The 15883-nt window shown below is 44.3% G+C and overlaps 2 protein-coding genes across 7 annotated transcripts in view; one reads left to right on the top strand and one right to left on the bottom strand.

Moving 5' to 3' along the window:
• Nucleotides 1-12809, bottom strand: part of LOC128344529 (ultra-long-chain fatty acid omega-hydroxylase-like) — a 62689-nt gene extending 49880 nt beyond the window's left edge. For 2 of the 5 annotated variants that reach the window (XM_053294804.1, XM_053294807.1), the window contains exon 1: nucleotides 8455-8625. The gene's annotated coding sequence lies outside the window, so the exon portion shown is untranslated. Of the gene's footprint in view, nucleotides 1-8454; nucleotides 8626-12066; nucleotides 12079-12698 lie in introns of those variants that run through there. The other 3 variants (XM_053294803.1, XM_053294805.1, XM_053294808.1) reach the window with 3 other exon arrangements.
• Nucleotides 8654-15883, top strand: part of RAB3D (RAB3D, member RAS oncogene family) — a 42379-nt gene continuing 35149 nt past the window's right edge. Inside the window, exon 1 of one of the 2 annotated variants that reach the window (XM_053294812.1) lies at nucleotides 8654-9217. The gene's annotated coding sequence lies outside the window, so the exon portion shown is untranslated. The remainder of the gene's footprint in view (nucleotides 9218-15883) is intronic. The other variant, XM_053294810.1, reaches the window with a different exon arrangement.

The raw sequence follows: 15883 nt of genomic DNA, 5'->3' as shown, positions 1-15883 counted from the left end.
GTTTTGCTGCAAACTGCTCAAGTTGGGAAGTCAGAGCACCTATAGCACCTTCCCAGTATGTGAACTGTCACAGAATATTTCACCCATAATGGTGTATATATGCTGGGGCTGAGCTGTAAGCTACCAGCCGTGTCCATGGATTACAGATAGTGGAATGGCCATAAGATATTATGGTTAGCTGCAAAATAAGCAGATATTCTGACAAATAAGCAGTTGCAGACAACTCAGTGGCAACAGCAAGAGGATATAGAGGGGCCCTCAGTCCCCAGCAGGCCTTGAATGGTCAGAGGGTGCTAAGAACCCCCCGGGTGTTCAGAAAATAATGAAGAACATAATGAAGAAACAGAATGAGCAGAATAGAATAATTGAAATATTCAAGGATGATAGAGTCAAAGATTAAATCAAGGGTCAGACAAAACTTTCAGAATGTGAAGGAGACTGATAAAGTACGCCCTGATGTAGATGAGAATTGGAAAGGGATAAAAGAAGCCTTATTAAAGGCAAGTAAGGAAAAACTGAGAAACTCCAGTTGTACCAAAGAAAAAGTAGATGACCTCTGAAATCCTCAATTTAATGGAGGAAATGAGAAAATATAAAGGAAAATATGTGACTAAATACTGCGGAGTTCATAAATTAGTAAGGCAGAAAATAAGAAAAGCCAAAGAAAAATATGTCAGAAAGATGCAAGGAAATTGACGGTCTAGAAAGGAAGCACAATACTTTTGGTATGTGCAAGAAAATTAAGGAAATGACTGATGGAAAGAAGACACAACCTGGTATGATAAAAGATCAGTATGGGGCAATCAGTATGGGCCCTATCCACCCCCAGCACAGTACTTCCAGTGACTGTTGCTGGTGTGTGTCCTATGTTGCTTTTTAGAATGTGAGCCCTTTGGGGACAGGGAGCCATCTTATTTGTTTTATTTCTCTTTGTAAACTGCCCTGAGCCATTTTTGGAAGGGCGGTATAGAAATAGAATTATTATTATTATTATTATTATTATTATTAATTATTATTATTATTATTAATAAATAATAATACAGTCAATAACACCTGTCTGACTGTGTAAAGAAGAAATAATAATAATAATTTTATTGGACTTCAAGAATATTTAAAAGGTGGGAAGAATACATTAAAGAACTGTATGACGACAACAGAAATGAACAAAACCAAGTGAGTAGTAATGAGCAGGGGCTGGAAATAACACACAAACAAGTAGAGTACATGATGAAAAATGCTAAAGAAAGGAAAGCTGTCGGTCCAGACGACATACCAGTGGAGCTCCTCAAGCTAGTAGGAGAAGAAGAGATATAGCTTCTGGTTGATCTCTATAATACTATATATAGAACTGGAATTATGCCACATGAATGGCTGAAATAGACGTTCGTATTATTACTTAAGAAAAATAATGCAAAGGACTGTTCCAAGTACAGGACTGTAAACCTCATGAGTCACGCATTAAAAATATTCCTGAAGATTATCCACAGCAGAATTTACAAGAAGCTGGAGATGGATATAAGTGAAACCCAGTTGGGGTTCAGAAATTGAATGGGAACAATAGAGGCATTATTAAGAATGAACATTCTTATACAAGGATGTCTTGATATGAACACAGACATCTATATATATTTCATAATTATGAAAAGGCCTTTGATAAAGTATACCATGAACAACTCATGGAAATATTGAAGAGCAAAAACACCAATGACACGGACATTTGTATAATAGGAAACCTATATTGGCATCAAAAGGCTGTAGTTTGCGTTGAGGGAGAAATGACAAAAGAGATCAACATTCAAAGAGGAGTGAGACAGGGATGTGTTCTATCACCTGCATTATTCAACATGTATTCTGAAGCAAAATTTACCGAAGCACAACAAGGCGGTATTAATATCAATGGCAAAGCGGTAAATAATATTCGTTATGCAGACGATACTGTTGTGCTAGCAGACAACATAACTGATCTGCAAAATATTTTGGAATGCATAAACAAAGTAAGTCAGTGTAGAATAAGGATTGAGAATTAATTTGAGAAAAACGAAGTACATGGTCATCAGCAAAGGACCTCCCATTGCAACAAACCTAACAATCAACACCCAAATTGAAAGAGTTTCACATTATAAATACTTGGGAATATGGTTAAAAGAACACAATGACAGTACCCAAGAAATAAACACCAGGATTGAAATGGCAAGAGCGGCTTTTGTAAAAATGAAACATCTGCTCTATAATAGGGATTTCAGTATAGAACTGAAAATTTGTATGGTGAGGTATTACATCTATTCAGTCTCGCTTTATGGAATGGACGCTTGGACACTTAAAACAGAATATGAACAAACTAGATAATCTTTTGAGATCTGGATATATCAACGTATATTAAGAATATAATGGGTAGGAGAATTATCAACGAGGAAATTTTGAGAAGAATGGCAATAGAGAAAGAGCTAATTAACATCATTAAGAGAAGAGAACGAATACTTTGGCCATGTTATTAGAGGGGGAAATGCTCCTTACTGCAGTTAATCATGCAGGGAAAGATTAAACGGAGAAGTAGTGTCGGAAGACAAAGAAAATCCTGGCTGAAAAATCTGCAGGAATGTTTGGGATGCACATCCTTACCTTTCAGAGCAGCGGCATCCAAAGTCAGAATAGTCTTAATAGCTAATCTCTGGTAGGAGACAGCACCTGAAGAAGGAAGGTGTATATACTTTCTCCTCTCCTAGGACAGTAATTATGTCACATATTAAGTGAGCCTCTGGAGAGTAGAAGGAAAAGTTTAACCAGCAAGCTTCAGTGAGAAACAAAGTTTGAACACAGTCCTCCCATACTGGTTCCATATTTATTTCATGCCTTTATTCAGGATATTGTGCATAAACAAGTGTGTTTGTTTTCCATTTGTTGCACACAGATCATACATCTTTTCTCCCTATCATATTTTTGTTACAAAGATGTTACCCTTTTCAAGTAGATAAAAATAAAATAAAGTATGTTCTCAAGGCACTCTGTTCCTGGAACATTGCAGCACTTCTCCAAAAATGACATTAATTGACACTCTAATTGCCATGTTGAACATGGTTGTGCAAATGTTCTGGGTACTCAATAGATATGGTTTCTGATGTAACCAATGACAAGTGACACAATACTCCCCCATCACACTCCCCCAGTCACACTCAAATGTTGCTCAAACATGTCACATCTGTTTTTATAATGCATTCAATATATTTATAAACAGCTTTTATCAAAAACTCAAAGCAAGTAGCAAAAAAAAGAAAAAGAAAGAAAAGAGCAATACAGAAAACAAAAATAACTAAAATTAAACTTTTAAAACCTAGAAGTTAATAATTAACTGAACAAGCCACCACATCATTTAAATGCCAACTGAAAAAAAGTTTTGCAACTTGTTGCAAACATTCAGCAGAGATAAAGACTTCCTCACCATCTCCGGCAGTGCATTCTACAGCCTGAAAGCAAAAAATGGTAAAACTGCTTTAATCAGCTATCATATTAATCTGATGCAGTAAGAAAATAGTAAGCAGGGCCCCTTGACCTTACCACAATTGGAGAAACAATTCTTAGTCACAGCCCACAAGGCCCTGGGGCTTAGTCACAAGGCTCCGTATAAAAATGGGTGCTCAAACCCCTTCAGGATGTGCAAGTTCCTGATATTGGATAGGATGCAGTGTTGGGTATGAAAGCTGAGCTTTACAGAATCCAGTTGATCTGAGCAGAATTAGTTGTAAGAGATAGTCAAGAGAGAATCAAAGCAGTGCAGAAGTAGATTATTTTGGATCTAGGATCCTCTGTTGAAGCAGGTATGACGCCAGCTCAGGGGCAACTGAGTCTTCCGACCTAGAAGGGCCAGATGGAGCTTCTCCTGGGCAAGTGGTTCGAGCAGAATTTGATGGCGTGCTAAGGCTAAAATTAGACTTGACGGCACAACTTTACTTTAACCCCTGCTAACTTGGCAAAGAGGCACCTTTTAATGTGGTGATTATCTTTATTTAGCAGGGGGAGAGCAACTGGCCTTATCCACCCACAGCACAGTACTTCCAGTGACGGTTGCTGGTAATCTTCTTTTTAGATTGCGAGCCCAGAAGCAAAAGAAGCCGGAACAAGAAAAATCAGAGAAAGAAGTTGATGTAATTATTGTGCCAACTAACTATAAGGAGCAAAATGAAAACATTAAGGCTGTCAGAGATAAGGTACACAGCAAGAATCAACAAAGGTGTTCCACCAAAAAGACTCTCATTTATGACTAGAGAAGAAACCCTGTGTCTGTATCCCTGTGTGCAAGATCTATTTAAATGTTGCTGTGCCAAAGAGACAAGCATGAAAGCTACAGTTCAGGAAAACAGACACTCAGCCCAGTTTCTAAATATACTGTTAAAATTAATTCTAGGAAAGGTGGAGTAAGACGGAATAGATTTTAAAATTATTTAGAAAATCAAAAAACTTTCCAATATTTTCATTTTAGTGGAGGAAGAAATGCTGGAAGGACCTCTGCTCCCATATAAACCTGCTCACTTCTTCAGAGGCCCTCCTCCTCAGTCCACTAACATCTGAGTTGCATTTGGTGAGAGTGTTTTCTCCATCACCATGCGAAGACCTTGCTTTTCAGACCGTCTTTTGCTCTGTAGGGCTTTTAATCTTTCTGGCTGAATTGCTTCTGCTGAATTGGTTTTATCTACTGTTGCTGTCTCAGTCTCCCATTTCTTAAAAATATTCTACTTTTTAAAAGTTGTTTTATTGGTGTGTTTTATTACATAATTGCTTTGGACATTTTCATGGAAAGGAAGGATATGGAACTCTAATGATAATCACAATCTAAATTATTTTACTTCTCTTAGGAAGAATATTAAAAACTAGCTTTACCAGCACAGAGCATCTGTGTGCTGGTACTTTATTACTCTCCTTGCCCCCCGCCACAGCCCCTGCTGTATTGTTCAGTGTCATAAATTTCTTTATACATGACAGTTTTCGATCTCATGATTTGCTGATACAATTGTTAGTGAGTCAAATGAACTTACTTGTGAAAGATCTACATAAAGTTGACCATGACTACATACTGGAGGAAGGAGATGTCCTCAAGCAACCTGTGGGGCAATGAAGCCTGTCCTTTCAGTTCACACCTGATATGACCCAACATTGCTCCCTGTCCTCAAACCTTCACACAGTCTGAAGGCTTTCTTTCTTTCTCTCCCCCCCACCCGCTCTTTATTGCTCACTCTCTTCCCCTTTCACCTCCTTTCTCTCTCCCCCCTCGTTTCTCTCTCCCCTCTTCCTTTCTTCTCCTCTCTTCTTTATTTCTCTCCTTCCTTCCTTTCTTTCTTCCTTTCTTTCTTTCTCTTCTCTCTTTTTTTCTCCTCCTGGAGTCTCCTCCCCTATATCCTCCTGTGCACGCTTCTCCTTCTCCACTCCCCCCAGCTGCCCCCGGGACCTTTCCACTACACTCCCAACAGTGGGAACAGGGAGCCCACTTTGTCACCCAGATGGACAGCTCCAGTATGTACAGCCTTCTGCAACTGAGTCCCAGAGCTTCTGCTCTCTCTGGAGGGGACTAGAAGTGGGAGTCCATCACCTCCAGCCCCCTCCAGCCCTTTTTGGCCACTCTTCACCACCACCACCAGCCAGTAGGGATGTGCACAAACTAGTTCGTGCATTCCCAGGAAGCCGGGGGGGGGGTTTCCTTTAAGGGGTAGGGAGGATGCCCTTACCTGCCCCACCACTTTCCCCCCTGCTGGCGCTCTCCCCAAAAGCGTTGATGTGGGGCTGCAGCATACCTTCTTGCAGTCCTGGTGAATGTCACCATGCAAATGCCCAATGCGCATGGGCACGGCACGCACACTGATGCGCATCGGCCATTTGCGTGGCGACGCTCACCTGGGCTGCAAGAAGGTATGCTGTAGTCCCACACAAACATTTTTGGGGAGAGCACCAGCAGGGAGGGGGAGTGACGGGGCAGGTAAGGGCACCCTCTCTGCCCCTTAAAGGAACCCCCCCACCTCCAAACCGGCTCAAATGGAAGACTTTTGAACCGGTTCGGCACTCCAGAAAAGGAGCGTCGGACCAGTTTGTGCACATCCCTACTGGCCAGCAAGCTGCTGATGAGCTTTTTTGCGAGGCCATGGAGTGCAGCAGCAAGAGGCAAGTGGCTGCTTGGGGTGAGCGGAGGGGTTTTTTTGCTCTGGGAGCCTCTCCTGAACAAAGGGGGCTGCTGTGGCCACTGTTGGGAGCAGCCTTACCTTGAGGAGGGAGCGGAGGGGCGAGTGGGCTGTGGGTCGCTTTTTGTGGGGTTGCATTTAATAAGGCAGCCGCCCTGCTCCATTACTTGACCCACCTCTGGCATCTCCAGCATTGCATACATGTGCGTGCCACGTATCACCTATGTGTTCACCTTCACTTCATTAGATTAGATGTTCATCTTCAGGTCCAGTCAAAGCACCACTAGGTGGTGCTAAATCACATACTATATTTTTTCAAGAATCCCCAGAGAACCTGATTTGCTTGGTTAACCCAAATCAGTATACACAGTATACCAGAGACTCCATATACCTCCCAACATTTTAGGTTCTCTGCTATTCTGGTCCTGCACTGTCAACAGCTCCCTACAGATTACATTTATATCCCACTCTTCTGAAACATGGCGCAAAAGCTTTTAATATGATTGCCACACTTAAACAAAAAAATCCGTCTCTGCTGTACTTTTAACAGTTTGATCTGCAGATATTAGCAAATGAGAACATTCAGTGCCACAGCATGTTTTGTATGCAGGTTTCCGATGCAATCCCTGGCATCTCCACTGTAGGGTTGGGAAAGACTCCTGCCTGAAACCTTGGAGAGCCACTGCCAAGCCAGTATATAGATAATACTGGATGGACCAATGTTCTGACTCAGTAAAGGGTGCTGTCAAGTTGGTGTTGACTCTTGGCGCCCACAGAGCCCTGTAGTTGTCTTTGGCAAAATACAGGAGGGGTTTACCATTGCCTCCTCCCACGCAGTATGAGATGATGCCTTTCAGCATCTTTCCTATATCGCTGCTGCCCAATATAGGTGTTTCCCAGCGGGGATTCGAAACAGCAATCTCTGGCTTCCTAATCAAGTCATTTCCCTGCTGCGCCATTAGGTAGCTTTCCTGACTCAGTATGAAGTATCTTTCTATGTTCCTGTGTTCATCTGCTGTTTTCTTCAGACCAGGCTGCTGCTAAAGAGCAAATCAGGCCAATTGGCAACCCAAGCAATTTCACATTCAGAAGACAAATCCCTGGGCTCAGTGGCACCCTGTCCCTTAATCCCAAGTGTATCTCTCTTGCCTTTGGCAAGAAAAGGTGAACACTTCTTTTAAAAAGAAAAAAAAAACATTCTTTCCCTTCTCTTGCTGCTAGTAGTTTTAATTTTGGTTTTTCTGGATGGCTTGATCTGCTCCCAATCTATTGGGTAGTTGTAGTTTCCATAATAGTTTTATATTGGCAGTGAGCATTCTTACAGGAAAGGCAGGATGTATGGTTTTTAAATAAATACATGAAAGGGAAAGAGGGTTGTGCAGATCTGCAAGCTAGCAAGAGGAAAAACAAAGTGTGAATTTTTGTGCAGAGTCAAAGAGAATATTATGCTGGTTGTAGTTTTTATTTGCAAAATGAATGCAAGAGAGAGGGGCAGTATTCTCTCTAGAGTACTCTTTAGAGAGAGGTGTTAGGGCTTGTATATGCCATCCCAGTGTACTATACTAATAGAGTGTTGTGGGCTAAAGTGGTCTCCACCCGCCCCCCAGCTGCCATTTTGCACCCAAATCCTCCAGTTGGTGAATAAGAGCCCTAGTAAAGTAAATAGCCCTAGGAGCCAGCGTGGTGTAGTGGCTAGAGTGCCGGACTAGGACAGGGGAGACCCGAGTTCAAATCCCCATTCAGCCATGAGACTTGCTGGGTGACTCTGGGCCAGTCACTTCTCTCTCAGACTAACCTACGTTGTGAGGAGAAACTTAAGTATGTAGTACAACGCTCTGGGCTCCTTGGAGGAAGAGCTGGATATAAATGCAAAATAATAATAATAAAGTAGACGGCCGGCCCCCACAAGCCAAATCTGCCCTAGATGTTAAGCCCCCATTGCTGATCACTACTTTGGGTTCTGGGCAGATACTTAAAACATTATCATCATAACCATGACAAAAAGAGATGAGACTCTCTCATATTCAGAGAAGTAGTCGAGGTGGAGGAAGCAGCAAAGAGATCACCACGCTCTCTTCCCATGCAATAAACTACAATCATTTCACTTCCACGGAGTTACCTCCTCTGGGGGGAAATACGAATCCTCCCGTGGCGACGGGATAAAGAACCGCCAGTTGTCGCACGTAAACGTGCGGGAAAAGCCCTCCGATATACTGTGCGCATGAAACGAAGCCTATTAGAAAGGAAGTAGGAAGCAAGCAAAAGAGCAGTTGTTCACTGCCTGACGATTTACCTGCTCTGCAATCCAGCAAGCCAAGCTGCTTCCTCCAGTGCTGCTAAAAGCTATTTGAAAGACACGAGCATATCAACAAACAGCAAGCGTTAAGTTTGCGTGGAACCTGGTTTCTATATGTCTGTAATGCAAATGAGGCGGGTGGTTCAGTATCACCCATGAGTAAACACGCCTTAGGCGATTCCCTCCCCACCGTCCACAAAAGGAAGATCGGGTAGGCGCTGGGTGGAGACAAACAACAAGCAAATAGCGGGCGGCGTCAGAACAAGGAGGATAAAAAATTTTTTTTAATGATTTCAAAAGAAAGATCGGGTGGGGGAGAGCCTCTAAGGGGGCCCCCCCAAGGCGGGGGGCCGAGACAACGGCCTCCCCCTGCCTAATTGTAGTTACGCCCCTGGCTGCCTGTTTCTTCTTCTCGCCCCACCCGCCGCCCAGCGGTGGGAGTGGTTGGTTGGATGATGTGGAAGGTCGATTGCTGAGGTCTGCTGCGGAAAGGCACACACACACACTAGCAAAGGCACACCTTCCATCCTTTTTCGGCAGGGCGGCTTTGCTCTCCCGTGCAAGCGAGAAGCTGCTGCCAGGAACTCCAACATCCGTTTGGAGAGGCGAACAGCTGTTCGGCCGGAGGAAAAGCGACGGCTCCGCCGCACGCACCGCAGCAAGGGAGGTGAGTCAGTCCGCCAACTTGATGCCGTGACGAGCTGCTTTCTCCGGCTGAACGAGTGGAACCGTTTAGGGGACGGCGGCGAGAAAAGGCGAGGTGGGTCGCGGCCCGGGTTTGCCTTCTCCCGTAGTAGCTGCCGGCGGAAGCTTGCTCGGAACTGGGCGGCTGCTACTGTCATCGCCGCTGCATAGTGTGCCTGCCTGACTCCTAGCGCTAGCTAAACAGACTGGAGATCTGAATTGCCCGGGTGGAAACTCCTCTTCCGAGGCTTCGGGGTGGCTTTGCGAAGTGTGGCTCATCAGCTCTCTAGGCAAAGAAGGCGTTAGCTTCTGGGTGGTGGGAGGGAACGCTAGGGCTGGTGCAGGCAAGCGGACTAGGAGTGTGTGTGAACGCCAGCTCGGACTCCTTTAGTCCACTTCAGTAAACCTGGGATAACTGCCGCCCTTGGCTTTCCTTCTGCGCCAGTTCCAAAAGCCAATTAGAGGCCCGATGTTAGCCGCATGCGTCGAGCCCCCCCCCTCCCCCAACAATGAAATAGAGGGAGCTAAGGTGGGCTGTTGTGACGTCTCCTACTTCGAAGTGGAGGAAAGGGGTGAACACAGCGCTCTTCTCAATCTATTGTCATAGTAGCAACATGTGAAAAGGCTTTTCGGAGGATCCCAGAACATGGAGGTCGGGGGTTTTTGGAGCCGTACCTGCTCCCACTTGGCATCACCTCTGCAAGAGTTCGCTAGTTCTTTGTAAAGATATATCAGGCTGTTGGTGCCTGGATATCGTTGTCCATATTTTATGCTAAGAATGTTCCGTGGTTTAGAGAGACTCCCAAGCCACCCACTTCTAAAAGTAGGAACCCTCTGATATTAAATTGTCCCTGGGTTAATTTTGAGAATGGCGCAAGGGCAAAACCACTCCAGAAAGGAGGGTAAGACTCATGGGTCTTGCCTCTCTTTAACGTTTTAAATACTAGCCCGTGTTTTTTATCTGTGACTTTGATGTGCAGATATTAGCAGATGAGAGGCTTTTAACCTGAAGGATTAAATGTTAATAATCTCCAAGCTGTAAAGAGTTTCATCTACTTGCACATCAAGTAGCTGTGTAAAGGGTGCTGAAGAGGGCCAAGCAGGGCCTTTTCTGGACATTTGGCAACCCCTATCTCTGGATGGGGAGGAGATTTCAGAAGGCTGAACATCTGACATCCTGGTAGATGCCCAGAACCTGTTCCAGTCAGTGTTCCGGTCATTGATCATTAAAGGTGGGCAGGGCACTTGCAGAAATGAATGCCTCTTCCTGGCTTTCAAGAACTGAAACGTGGCAGTCCCTAAATCAGAACAGCTTGGGTGGGGTGCTCAGATAAACTGCTGTTAATTTAGTTGTATTTACCTTTTGCCAAAATCCCTTATAATTAACGTTTAGGCTGGGTACTTTTCTTTAAAAAAAAACCCAAAAAAAACACCCCTATTCTGAAGACTTGGAGCAGGTGACAACATAAGAGTACCATCAGGGTGAAAAAGGTTGTAAGAGCTTTAGATTAGATCAGTATCTAAAACATTAATTTAAAACCGAATGAAATAAAAACTAGACTAAGACCTCATTCTCACAGAGGTGGTAGAACTGTGTCTGGACTGGACTGCTTCAGAAAGCAGGTAATAGTGTATGGCATGGCTTAAATCCCAGGAGCCAGGGGCGTAGCAAGGTGGGAGTGGGCCTGGAGATGAGATTTTAAAATGGGCCCCTCGCTGCAGATTAACAAAGGAGACTTTCAACCATGCAGTGTGAGCCTGTGTATGTTTTCTCAGAAATCCTAACAAATTCCGAAAAGTTGGCTTCCAGGAAGTTTTTCACATGGGGCTTTTAAAGCCCTTTAACACACATCTCTTCTGGAATGGAGAGGTTGCATTCACATATTGGCCAAATTTACCCCGAAGTCCCTGTGAGATGTCAGGGAGTAGCTCATTCATTCATTCAGTCAGTCAGTCTTTATTACAGTCATTGACCAAAGAATTCAGGCTTATTAGAGTGTAGCCCAATGTAAATTCAGGTTAAAAAAAATATCCAGGTTAAAAAAAACCCACTATTTGCATTTGGTTTTTTGGGGGACAACTTCGATTTCTCAGTAAAGCCTCCCAGTAAACTCGCAGTAAAGCCTGCTGTGTGTAAAAGTCATAGAAACATAGGAAGCTTCCCAGGGGCGTAGCAAGGTTGGAGTGGGCCCAGAGATGAAATTTTAAAATGGGCCCCTCACTGCCTGCATGTATATTCATACACGCATGCACATTTAACAGTATATATTGCACTCACACTCACATCCCCAATATGTATATGGTGAATATTTATATAGTTATATTTATAACTATATAGTTATAAATATAACTATATTTGTATAGTTATATAGTTCACTCCCAAAACTTAGAAGAAATTTAGAAGGAAAAAAGGGATGAAGCCTGCAGTTAAAAAACAACCAAACATATTTATCTGAATTCAAAACTAGGTTTCCCCCCAAGTTCTCTACTATTAGAAATGGGGTGGGTGGGTGGGTTTGTCTTAACTTTAGAATCATCTTCTATTTGAATAAATACGACAATGTGATTTTTTTGTGTGGGGAAGTTGTTTGCATATCTCTACATACATGAAGTAGGAAGGGGAGGGGACACTCTCCTCTCACAGGGCTGTGGTGAGAGTAGAGAAAATAGTCTTTCCATTGGGAAAGACAAACTATCTTCCAAACAAATCTAGTTCATATACCAGAAGCAGCACTGTTTGGGAAGCCAACCAAAAAAGCCAGAAACGTTTATCCCTGCTTCACCCACCAAGAAAGTTTACTTTCCCCAGGAATCTTTCAGCCATACCCAAGAGAAATACCTTACAAAGCCGTGGCGGCCCGTGAAAGCGCTGCTGGGGAGGCGGGGCAGGAGGCACCTTTAAGAGTAAATGAATTCAGTGCTTACCTCTGCTCCCGCCTTGCATCTGAACGCTGTTCAGTGAAGCAGCAAACCGCTCAGCAGCCGCTGTGGCAGGGAATCGCCTCCACCACTCACCTGGCTTCCACAGAGCCAAGCCCCCGCCAGTGGCCAGGTGAGTGGTGGATGCAGTTCCCCACCACACTGCTTCGCTGAACAGTGTTCAGGTGTAGCTGGAGCGGAGGTAAGCACCGAATTCATTTACTCTTAAAGGTGCCTCCCCCCACCCACCTCCAGCGGCAAGTTCATGGGCTGCCACTGTTAAAAAAAACTTCAAATGCAGAACAGGGCATTTGCTTTGCAAAGGGGACAATGTATGCCGAACAGGGCATTTGCTTTGCAAACGGACAATGCATGCTTGCTACTTATTAAACAAAACTGAAGCCAGCCATTACAGTCAAGACAAGAGGGTTTTTTAAAAACACATCAGGTTAGAGCTATAGACTATAAGCAGTCTTCAAAACTCCAACCCAACTTCTCTTCCTCCTCTTTTTCCCAGGTGACCTGGCCAAGTCCCTCACCGCCCCCCGCCCCCCCCCCACACACACACTTCCCTGCCTCAGCCCCCAAGAAAGTTTACTTTTTCTAGGAATCTTTCAGCCATACCCCAAGAGAAATACCTTGCAATGCTTTTTTGTTGTTGTTTTACTGTGCTTGAGAGGGGAAGTTCACAGTCCTTTCACTTCCCCACAGGCTGGGCTAAGGCTCCCTCCTTGCCTCATGTGATTTGCAGAGAGTGACCAGGAACAAGCTGAAGCATGCAGCGGAGGCTGCTACGGAGAGGGGCGGGACTCTCAGGGTTAACCCTTTGCTAGTGCTGACGGTTTTCACCACTGCTAAAGGAAGCCCGAGCAAGCCCTGGGGAGTCATGTGATTTGCCACGGGGGGGGGGATCTGTCTCCCCTTGCCCAATTATAGTTATGCCCCTGAAGCTGCCATATATTGAGTCAGACCATTGGTCTATCTAGCTCAGTATTGCCTTCACAGACTGGCAGCTGCTTCTCCAAGATTGCAGGCAGGAATCTCTCTCAGCCCTGTCTTGGAGAAGCCACAGAGGGAACTTGAAACCTACTCTTCCCAGATTGGCTCCATCCCCTGAGAGGAATATCTTACAGTGTTCACACTTTTAGTCTCCCTTTCATATGCAACGAGGGTGGACCCTGCTTAGCTAAGGGGACAAGTCATGTTTGCCACCACAAGACCAGTTCTCAAGTAAGTGTGTGGAGAATTGCAGCCTCAGGTAGCAAATCTAACCACATTTAGCTGGAAGTACATTTCACTGAAACCTAAAGGACTTACTAAGCCTTTAGTAAGGGCTTAGGTCCGATATTGTTCTATTCTTCAATCCTTGTCTTCTTGGTTCCATGTAATATTCTAATTTTCTGAGATTGTGGATTTGGGGTTTTCATGAGCTGTACGCCATGATCATCACAATTATAACAAATTAAGGCTTGACTTATCTCGCTTTGCATGTAATGCATCTGTCTCATATATCAGTTTCACCTTTTAATTTGCATTACTGAAATTAATGGACTTTTGCACGATATTCTAATTTTCCGAGTTTCACCTGTACATCCCTTCTCTGTGGTTCTAGTCTGGAAGTCTCATCCTCTCCTCTGAAAGCTCTTGCCCCCACTCCAAGTTATCTGAGGGCTTGTTGTGGCTATTAGGGATGTGCACGGACCTGTTTGGAGGCCTGTTTATGGGCCTCCGAACAGGTCTTTGGCCGGTTCGAATGTGGAGGAGGATACCTTTTAAGGATTGGGGAGGGTGCACTCACCCTCCCCCCCCCATGTTTCTTCCACCGGTGCTGCAGTTTAAAAGCATCCAGCAGGGTGGCAGCTTACCTCCCTGCCGCCCCATTGCCTCTTCAGACTGGAAGTACCCGGTGCACATGCGCACGTTCCCCCCCCCCTTTGAACTCCCCCCACCGGTTCCGTGCACTTCCCCAGTGACCATTCCTTGGTAAGAGAAAGGCATTCTGCACATGCACTTAACATATGAAGAGAGAGACGGGGGCAAGGGCTTAAGTGTGTGTGTGTGTGCTGCATGTACTGTATACCACCTGCAGAATAGGATTGATCAGGTCTGTTACCTCTCATCCCCATATATACCACTCTTAACATTGTAATTAGAAGTTATGATTCATTCATGATGATATCTTTGACCTAGGTTCTTTTTTTAAAGAGTTGTTGTTGTTAATTACTTAAAATCCAATTTTAATCAAAAAATCTGCACCTCTAGTTCTCATCTCGGCTTTTCTCTCGCCCTCCCTGCCCAATGGCCACTGTTTTCCTCTCGCCCTCCCAGTCCAATGGCCGCCATTTTCCTGGCCAGCAGTTTCTTTTCTCCCACCTGCCCATCCCCGTTGCTGCTCACAAACTCTTGTGAGAGCTGCCACACATGGGATTAGCGATGGGTACGTTTAACGTTTAAGAGAAATAGACAGAGATTGCATGTTCCAGGTCAGAGCTCTGGTTTGATGAAACTGGTTCATGAAGCTTTTATACCCCGCCCCTCCAGTACACTACTGCTCGGGGCAGCTCACAACAATAAAATAGATACAAATCAATGGACTGACTTGGTATAAAGCAGCTTCCTATGTTCCTAATATCTCCACCCTAAATGCACCCTAGGGAGTTTTCAGACTAGGTTCATTCACATACAGTAACTACTTATCCTAGGAGCTGTATAAGCAACAAGAAAGGCTTAGATTTGGTTAACATCTGCCAGTGCAGAGCAGCCTTCTTTTCCTAGCATGGCCTTGAAAATGCATTGACACCAACATTTTGCCACTGGTTCTTTGCAGTGCCCTAAAGAGTTCCAGTCTTAAAGTTCAGTGTCGGTAGCTCTGTGGGATTGAGTAACCCTTTGCATAACCAATTATACCTCCAAACCTTTTGAGGTCTGATTTATGTGAGGTTTCTTTACTGTGTCATTGCAAATTCTATGAGGATGCATAGCAGTGGTGGTGCTGTCAAGGCAGAAGTTCTTAGCAAAGGAAGCCCTTCTGAGCCTGAGCCAAGCCATCTTGTGACTTTGTTTTGTTCTCTAGAGTCTTCAGCAGCATTCCTGAATTTGGCTGCATATATACACACTTCATATATGCAGGTGTGTTGCTTTTGTTGTTGTTGAACTGCTGTGGTTTGACTTTTTCTATAACCCTTAGGCCTCCACAATGTCGAGCAGCATATGCATTTGATATAAACATATAAATTGCGTCCTTCATGCTGCTTCACTCATTGTGAGGGGTGGGCTGTATCCCATCCTGCCAAGCCACTCCTACCTCACCTCTTAATTCTATCCACCAAATTGTTCCGAAGTGCTCTACCCCAGCTCCACTGATGCAAACCGCTGATAACAGCTAAATGGAGCCTCCATCTCTATCTCTCTGAGTACCAGATACTAGGAACAAACAACAGGAGAGGGCGTCTCTGGCTGCCTGCTGTGGAAAACAGAATGCTGGAATAGATGGGTATTACTCCCTACTCTCCCCGTAGGCATCTTCTTATGCAACAACCAAACCCAGTTACCACTCCTTTGTTCTGAAACTATTTTCTGTCTTTCCAGGCTGGCTTTCTTCAGAGATTTTCCCTCCAAAACTTTTCCTTCCAGATTGCCTTCTTCATAAATTGATTTGCCTCTTTCCCAGAACCCATTTCTCCCCAATTTGATCCCAAAGTAAAAATCTGTTTGCCCTTCCCAAAGGGAAGAGAAATCCCAATTTTTCTCACTCATGTTGTGCCACTTATTTTGCATATCTTTTCTGCTGCTTCTGGATAAAAGTATAACAAAAACACACATT

This window comes from Hemicordylus capensis, chromosome 2 (genome assembly GCF_027244095.1).
Source record: "Hemicordylus capensis ecotype Gifberg chromosome 2, rHemCap1.1.pri, whole genome shotgun sequence".
NCBI lineage: Eukaryota > Metazoa > Chordata > Lepidosauria > Squamata > Cordylidae > Hemicordylus > Hemicordylus capensis.
The sequence above is the reverse complement of the archived record's forward strand: the minus strand, read 5'-3'. Positions and strand labels throughout refer to the sequence as shown.